This window comes from Nannobrachium achirus (assembly GCF_963921795.1).
Source record: "Nannobrachium achirus genome assembly, chromosome: 23".
Taxonomy (NCBI): domain Eukaryota; kingdom Metazoa; phylum Chordata; class Actinopteri; order Myctophiformes; family Myctophidae; genus Nannobrachium; species Nannobrachium achirus.
The window spans coordinates 52,737,328-52,746,568 of record NC_137830.1 but is presented as its reverse complement, the minus strand read 5'-3'; the positions used below and the strand labels follow the sequence as shown (position 1 = coordinate 52,746,568).

General features: G+C 47.5%; 1 protein-coding gene across 1 annotated transcript in view; it reads right to left on the bottom strand.

The window, feature by feature from the left end:
* Positions 1–9,241, bottom strand: part of ttll1 (tubulin tyrosine ligase-like family, member 1) — a gene marked incomplete at its 3' end in the record, with an annotated part of 40,899 nt that overhangs the window by 9,640 nt on the left and 22,018 nt on the right. The gene's annotated exons all lie outside the window — the stretch shown is intronic.

Sequence of the window (9,241 nt, the reverse complement as noted above, 5' to 3'; positions counted from 1 at the left end):
TATCTCTGCCTTGCTAATGATGGATAACATTAGGCATCACATGACTTAGATTTTACCTTCCATCGCCTGAAGAAATTCAGTTTCTTTTTTCAAAAGTAACTTAAATTTCAGACATACCGTAATTGCTGGACTATAAGCCGCACCTGAATATAAGCCGCACCAGCTAAATTTAGAACAAAAAACAAATGTTTACATATATAAGCCGCACCGGACTATAAGCCGCAGGTGTTCTTCCTGCTTCCCTCTATAGTGCCCTGGTGGCCGTTAACTGTAAAAATCTCTATATAAATCCTTGTTAAAGACCATAGTAAAACTAACTAACTGGCCGTTAGCTGTAAAAATCTCTATATAAGCCGCACCGTTGTATAAGCTGCAGGGTTCAAAACATGGGAAAAAAGCCGCGGCTTATAGTCCGGCAATTACGGGTAGTTCAAAAAGCCAGGTTGTATAGTAGAGTTAGCAATACTATTAATACTAGGACTTAAAGAATCTCCTTCGAGCCGGAGTTGAACCAGCGACCTAAGGATGTCAGCTATGACCACTACAGTCCTCCACTCTACCAACTGAGCTATCGAAGGGAGCTGGTTGTGTTCCTTCATGGGCCACACCTGGCCCGCGGGCCACCAGTTTGACACCTCTTACTTAAACTCTTGTTATGATGATTATGATACATTGTGAGCTTGTAGTTAAGCTATTTTCACCAAATGTTTGCCTATTTTGGCCAAATGTTCTCCTAGAATGACCAGAATAGGGTCACGAGTGACGCTTCATGTGTCATTTGTTCATTTTCAGTTGCTGTTAACCTGTGACTTCCATTCTATGTCACATAGCATGCATTATGTTATGAATGTCTTAGGTCAGGGATACTCAAACTTCTGAACCAGTGGGCCACATTAAAAAAATGTCAAGGGGCCGCGGGCCAGTTGATAAAATGACATTATTTGATAACTTCTTTATTTCCACATAAGTCAAGTGCAATGTGCATTATTTTATGGCTTGGAAATCCATTTATATTCTGTCAATGACAGAATTTGTAATCAAAGTAATTTGCTAAATGTTGCTCTCTTTTTAATACTTCTGTGTAATTAGCATATTCCACACAAACACTAAAACAAACTAATCTAATGTGTCTGCTATTTGTCTGGGTTGATATTTGTCTGCCTGCTATCAAGTGGGATAACATTAAAGATGGCTGAGCACATCTCTCTTTCAATTGCTTCACAATGTCACAATGTCAAATAAAATCAAACAATCTACTTAAAATAGATTACCCAGACTGTTTAGCTATAATGATGCAGTTGTTAAGTAGAGCTACAGTACAGATCTATTTCATTTGATTTCCTACAATGACGTTTTGGGTATGCTAATTAGTTAGACAGAGCCACTGGTTAAAAAAGAAAAGAATCTGCGAAGATTTCAATGGCCGCTTTCAAGATGTTTTGGCCATTATCTCAGGAACGCAAGGTCCAATCTGCGCAGTTTAAAGCTTGTCGGATGCGTGACTTCCGCCGCGGGCCGGAAGTGGCCCGCGGGCTGGAGTTTAAGTATCACTGTCTTAGGTTATACAGCATATTTATTACATATGTATTACTATTCTATGTTAAGAAATGTTTTCTAAAGGAACTCCTTCGAGCCGGATTTGAACCAGCGACCTAAGGATGTCAGCTATGACCACTACAGTCCTCCGCTCTACCAACTGAGCTATCGAAGGGAGCTGCTGAACCATAGACTGACCAACAGATTAGTGGGCCGTGCTGCGTGTGTACATGATGGACCATAGACTGACCAACACATTAGTGGGCCGTGCTACGTGTGTACATGATGGACCATAGACTGACCAACACATTAGTGGGCCGTGCTACGTGTGTACATGATGGACCATAGACTGACCAACACATTAGTGGACCGTGCTACGTGTGTACATGATGGACCATAGACTGACCAACACATTAGTGGGCCGTGCTACGTGTGTACATGATGGACCATAGACTGACCAACACATTAGTGGACCGTGCTACGTGTGTACATGATGGACCATAGACTGACCAACACATTAGTGGGCCGTGCTACGTGTGTACATGATGGACCATAGACTGACCAACACATTAGTGGGCCGTGCTGCGTGTGTACATGATGGACCATAGACTGACCAACACATTAGTGGGCCGTGCTACGTGTGTACATGATGGACCATAGACTGACCAACACATTAGTGGACCGTGCTGCGTGTGTACATGATGGACCATAGACTGACTAACACATTAGTGGGCCGTGCTACGTGTGTACATGATGGACCATAGACTGACCAACACATTAGTGGGCCGTGCTACGTGTGTACATGATGGACCATAGACTGACCAACACATTAGTGGACCGTGCTACGTGTGTACATGATGGACCATAGACTGACCAACACATTAGTGGACCGTGCTACGTGTGTACATGATGGACCATAGACTGACCAACACATTAGTGGGCCGTGCTACGTGTGTACATGATGGACCATAGACTGACCAACACATTAGTGGACCGTGCTACGTGTGTACATGATGGACCATAGACTGACTAACACATTAGTGGACCGTGCTACGTGTGTACATGATGGACCATAGACTGACCAACACATTAGTGGACCGTGCTACGTGTGTACATGATGGACCATAGACTGACTAACACATTAGTGGACCGTGCTACGTGTGTACATGATGGACCATAGACTGACCAACACATTAGTGGACCGTGCTACGTGTGTACATGATGGACCATAGACTGACCAACACATTAGTGGACCGTGCTACGTGTGTACATGATGGACCATAGACTGACCAACACATTAGTGGGCCGTGCTACGTGTGTACATGATGGACCATAGACTGACCAACACATTAGTGGGCCGTGCTACGTGTGTACATGATGGACCATAGACTGACCAACACATTAGTGGGCCGTGCTACGTGTGTACATGATGGACCATAGACTGACCAACACATTAGTGGACCGTGCGACGTGTGTACATGATGGACCATAGACTGACCAACACATTAGTGGGCCGTGCTACGTGTGTACATGATGGACCATAGACTGACTAACACATTAGTGGGCCGTGCTACGTGTGTACATGATGGACCATAGACTGACCAACACATTAGTGGGCCGTGCTGCGTGTGTACATGATGGACCATAGACTGACCAACACATTAGTGGACCGTGCTACGTGTGTACATGATGGACCATAGACTGACCAACACATTAGTGGACCGTGCTACGTGTGTACATGATGGACCATAGACTGACCAACACATTAGTGGACCGTGCTGCGTGTGTACATGATGGACCATAGACTGACCAACACATTAGTGGGCTGTGCTACGTGTGTACATGATGGACCATAGACTGACCAACACATTAGTGGGCCGTGCTACGTGTGTACATGATGGACCATAGACTGACTAACACATTAGTGGACCGTGCTACGTGTGTACATGATGGACCATAGACTGACCAACACATTAGTGGGCCGTGCTACGTGTGTAGCTGCTGAACCATAGACTGACCAACACATTAGTGGGCCGTGCTACGTGTGTACATGATGGACCATAGACTGACCAACACATTAGTGGACCGTGCTACGTGTGTACATGATGGACCATAGACTGACCAACACATTAGTGGACCGTGCTACGTGTGTACATGATGGACCATAGACTGACTAACACATTAGTGGGCCGTGCTACGTGTGTACATGATGGACCATAGACTGACCAACACATTAGTGGGCCGTGCTACGTGTGTACATGATGGACCATAGACTGACTAACACATTAGTGGGCCGTGCTGCGTGTGTACATGATGGACCATAGACTGACCAACACATTAGTGGACCGTGCTACGTGTGTACATGATGGACCATAGACTGACCAACACATTAGTGGACCGTGCTACGTGTGTACATGATGGACCATAGACTGACCAACACATTAGTGGGCCGTGCTACGTGTGTACATGATGGACCATAGACTGACCAACACATTAGTGGACCGTGCTACGTGTGTACATGATGGACCATAGACTGACCAACACATTAGTGGGCCGTGCTACGTGTGTACATGATGGACCATAGACTGACTAACACATTAGTGGACCGTGCTGCGTGTGTACATGATGGACCATAGACTGACTAACACATTAGTGGGCCGTGCTACGTGTGTACATGATGGACCATAGACTGACCAACACATTAGTGGACCGTGCTGCGTGTGTACATGATGGACCATAGACTGACTAACACATTAGTGGGCCGTGCTACGTGTGTACATGATGGACCATAGACTGACTAACACATTAGTGGGCTGTGCTACGTGTGTACATGATGGACCATAGACTGACCAACACATTAGTGGGCCGTGCTACGTGTGTACATGATGCACCATAGACTGACCAACACATTAGTGGGCCGTGCTGCGTGTGTACATGATGCACCATAGACTGACCAACACATTAGTGGACCGTGCTACGTGTGTACATGATGGACCATAGACTGACCAACACATTAGTGGGCCGTGCTACGTGTGTACATGATGGACCATAGACTGACCAACACATTAGTGGACCGTGCTACGTGTGTACATGATGGACCATAGACTGACCAACACATTAGTGGGCCGTGCTACGTGTGTACATGATGGACCATAGACTGACCAACACATTAGTGGACCGTGCTACGTGTGTACATGATGGACCATAGACTGACTAACACATTAGTGGGCCGTGCTACGTGTGTACATGATGGACCATAGACTGACCAACACATTAGTGGGCCGTGCTACGTGTGTACATGATGGACCATAGACTGACCAACACATTAGTGGACCGTGCTACGTGTGTACATGATGGACCATAGACTGACCAACACATTAGTGGACCGTGCTACGTGTGTACATGATGGACCATAGACTGACCAACACATTAGTGGACCGTGCTACGTGTGTACATGATGGACCATAGACTGACCAACACATTAGTGGGCCGTGCTACGTGTGTACATGATGGACCATAGACTGACCAACACATTAGTGGGCCGTGCTACGTGTGTACATGATGGACCATAGACTGACCAACACATTAGTGGGCCGTGCTACGTGTGTACATGATGGACCATAGACTGACCAACACATTAGTGGACCGTGCTACGTGTGTACATGATGGACCATAGACTGACTAACACATTAGTGGGCCGTGCTACGTGTGTACATGATGGACCATAGACTGACCAACACATTAGTGGGCCGTGCTACGTGTGTACATGATGGACCATAGACTGACCAACACATTAGTGGACCGTGCTACGTGTGTACATGATGGACCATAGACTGACCAACACATTAGTGGGCCGTGCTACGTGTGTACATGATGCACCATAGACTGACCAACACATTAGTGGGCCGTGCTACGTGTGTACATGATGGACCATAGACTGACCAACACATTAGTGGACCGTGCTACGTGTGTACATGATGGACCATAGACTGACCAACACATTAGTGGGCCGTGCTACGTGTGTACATGATGGACCATAGACTGACCAACACATTAGTGGGCCGTGCTACGTGTGTACATGATGGACCATAGACTGACCAACACATTAGTGGACCGTGCTACGTGTGTACATGATGGACCATAGACTGACCAACACATTAGTGGGCCGTGCTACGTGTGTACATGATGGACCATAGACTGACCAACACATTAGTGGGCCGTGCTGCGTGTGTACATGATGGACCATAGACTGACCAACACATTAGTGGACCGTGCTACGTGTGTACATGATGGACCATAGACTGACCAACACATTAGTGGACCGTGCTACGTGTGTACATGATGGACCATAGACTGACCAACACATTAGTGGACCGTGCTACGTGTGTACATGATGGACCATAGACTGACCAACACATTAGTGGGCCGTGCTACGTGTGTACATGATGGACCATAGACTGACCAACACATTAGTGGACCGTGCGACGTGTGTACATGATGGACCATAGACTGACCAACACATTAGTGGACCGTGCTGCGTGTGTACATGATGGACCATAGACTGACCAACACATTAGTGGACCGTGCTACGTGTGTACATGATGGACCATAGACTGACCAACACATTAGTGGACCGTGCTACGTGTGTACATGATGGACCATAGACTGACCAACACATTAGTGGACCGTGCTACGTGTGTACATGATGGACCATAGACTGACCAACACATTAGTGGGCCGTGCTACGTGTGTACATGATGGACCATAGACTGACCAACACATTAGTGGACCGTGCTACGTGTGTACATGATGCACCATAGACTGACCAACACATTAGTGGGCCGTGCTACGTGTGTACATGATGGACCATAGACTGACCAACACATTAGTGGACCGTGCTGCGTGTGTACATGATGGACCATAGACTGACCAACACATTAGTGGACCGTGCTGCGTGTGTACATGATGGACCATAGACTGACCAACACATTAGTGGACCGTGCTACGTGTGTACATGATGGACCATAGACTGACCAACACATTAGTGGACCGTGCTACGTGTGTACATGATGGACCATAGACTGACTAACACATTAGTGGACCGTGCTGCGTGTGTACATGATGGACCATAGACTGACCAACACATTAGTGGACCGTGCTACGTGTGTACATGATGGACCATAGACTGACCAACACATTAGTGGACCGTGCTACGTGTGTACATGATGGACCATAGACTGACTAACACATTAGTGGGCCGTGCTACGTGTGTACATGATGGACCATAGACTGACTAACACATTAGTGGGCCGTGCTACGTGTGTACATGATGGACCATAGACTGACCAACACATTAGTGGGCCGTGCTGCGTGTGTACATGATGGACCATAGACTGACTAACACATTAGTGGACCGTGCTACGTGTGTACATGATGGACCATAGACTGACCAACACATTAGTGGACCGTGCTACGTGTGTACATGATGGACCATAGACTGACCAACACATTAGTGGGCCGTGCTACGTGTGTACATGATGGACCATAGACTGACCAACACATTAGTGGGCCGTGCTACGTGTGTACATGATGGACCATAGACTGACCAACACATTAGTGGACCGTGCTACGTGTGTACATGATGGACCATAGACTGACCAACACATTAGTGGACCGTGCTGCGTGTGTACATGATGGACCATAGACTGACCAACACATTAGTGGACCGTGCTACGTGTGTACATGATGGACCATAGACTGACCAACACATTAGTGGGCCGTGCTACGTGTGTACATGATGGACCATAGACTGACCAACACATTAGTGGGCCGTGCTGCGTGTGTACATGATGGACCATAGACTGACCAACACATTAGTGGGCCGTGCTACGTGTGTACATGATGGACCATAGACTGACTAACACATTAGTGGGCCGTGCTACGTGTGTACATGATGGACCATAGACTGACCAACACATTAGTGGGCCGTGCTACGTGTGTACATGATGGACCATAGACTGACCAACACATTAGTGGGCCGTGCTACGTGTGTACATGATGGACCATAGACTGACCAACACATTAGTGGGCCGTGCTACGTGTGTACATGATGGACCATAGACTGACCAACACATTAGTGGGCCGTGCTACGTGTGTACATGATGGACCATAGACTGACCAACACATTAGTGGGCCGTGCTACGTGTGTACATGATGGACCATAGACTGACCAACACATTAGTGGGCCGTGCTACGTGTGTACATGATGGACCATAGACTGACCAACACATTAGTGGACCGTGCTACGTGTGTACATGATGGACCATAGACTGACCAACACATTAGTGGGCCGTGCTGCGTGTGTACATGATGGACCATAGACTGACCAACACATTAGTGGGCCGTGCTACGTGTGTACATGATGGACCATAGACTGACCAACACATTAGTGGGCCGTGCTACGTGTGTACATGATGGACCATAGACTGACCAACACATTAGTGGGCCGTGCTACGTGTGTACATGATGGACCATAGACTGACCAACACATTAGTGGGCCGTGCTGCGTGTCTACATGATGGACCATAGACTGACCAACACATTAGTGGGCCGTGCTACGTGTGTACATGATGGACCATAGACTGACCAACACATTAGTGGGCCGTGCTACGTGTGTACATGATGGACCATAGACTGACCAACACATTAGTGGGCCGTGCTACGTGTGTACATGATGGACCATAGACTGACCAACACATTAGTGGGCCGTGCTACGTGTGTACATGATGGACCATAGACTGACCAACACATTAGTGGACCGTGCTACGTGTGTACATGATGGACCATAGACTGACCAACACATTAGTGGGCCGTGCTACGTGTGTACATGATGGACCATAGACTGACTAACACATTAGTGGGCCGTGCTGCGTGTCTACATGATGGACCATAGACTGACCAACACATTAGTGGACCGTGCTACGTGTGTACATGATGGACCATAGACTGACCAACACATTAGTGGACCGTGCTACGTGTGTACATGATGGACCATAGACTGACCAACACATTAGTGGGCCGTGCTACGTGTGTACATGATGGACCATAGACTGACCAACACATTAGTGGGCTGTGCTACGTGTGTACATGATGGACCATAGACTGACTAACACATTAGTGGGCTGTGCTACGTGTGTACATGATGGACCATAGACTGACCAACACATTAGTGGACCGTGCTACGTGTGTACATGATGGACCATAGACTGACCAACACATTAGTGGGCCGTGCTACGTGTGTACATGATGGACCATAGACTGACTAACACATTAGTGGGCCGTGCTACGTGTGTACATGATGGACCATAGACTGACCAACACATTAGTGGGCCGTGCTGCGTGTGTACATGATGGACCATAGACTGACCAACACATTAGTGGGCCGTGCTACGTGTGTACATGATGGACCATAGACTGACCAACACATTAGTGGGCCGTGCTACGTGTGTACATGATGGACCATAGACTGACTAACACATTAGTGGGCCGTGCTACGTGTGTACATGATGGACCATAGACTGACCAACACATTAGTGGGCCGTGCTACGTGTGTACATGATGGACCATAGACTGACCAACACATTAGTGGGCCGTGCTACGTGTGTACATGATGGACCATAGACTGACCAACACATTAGTGGGCCGT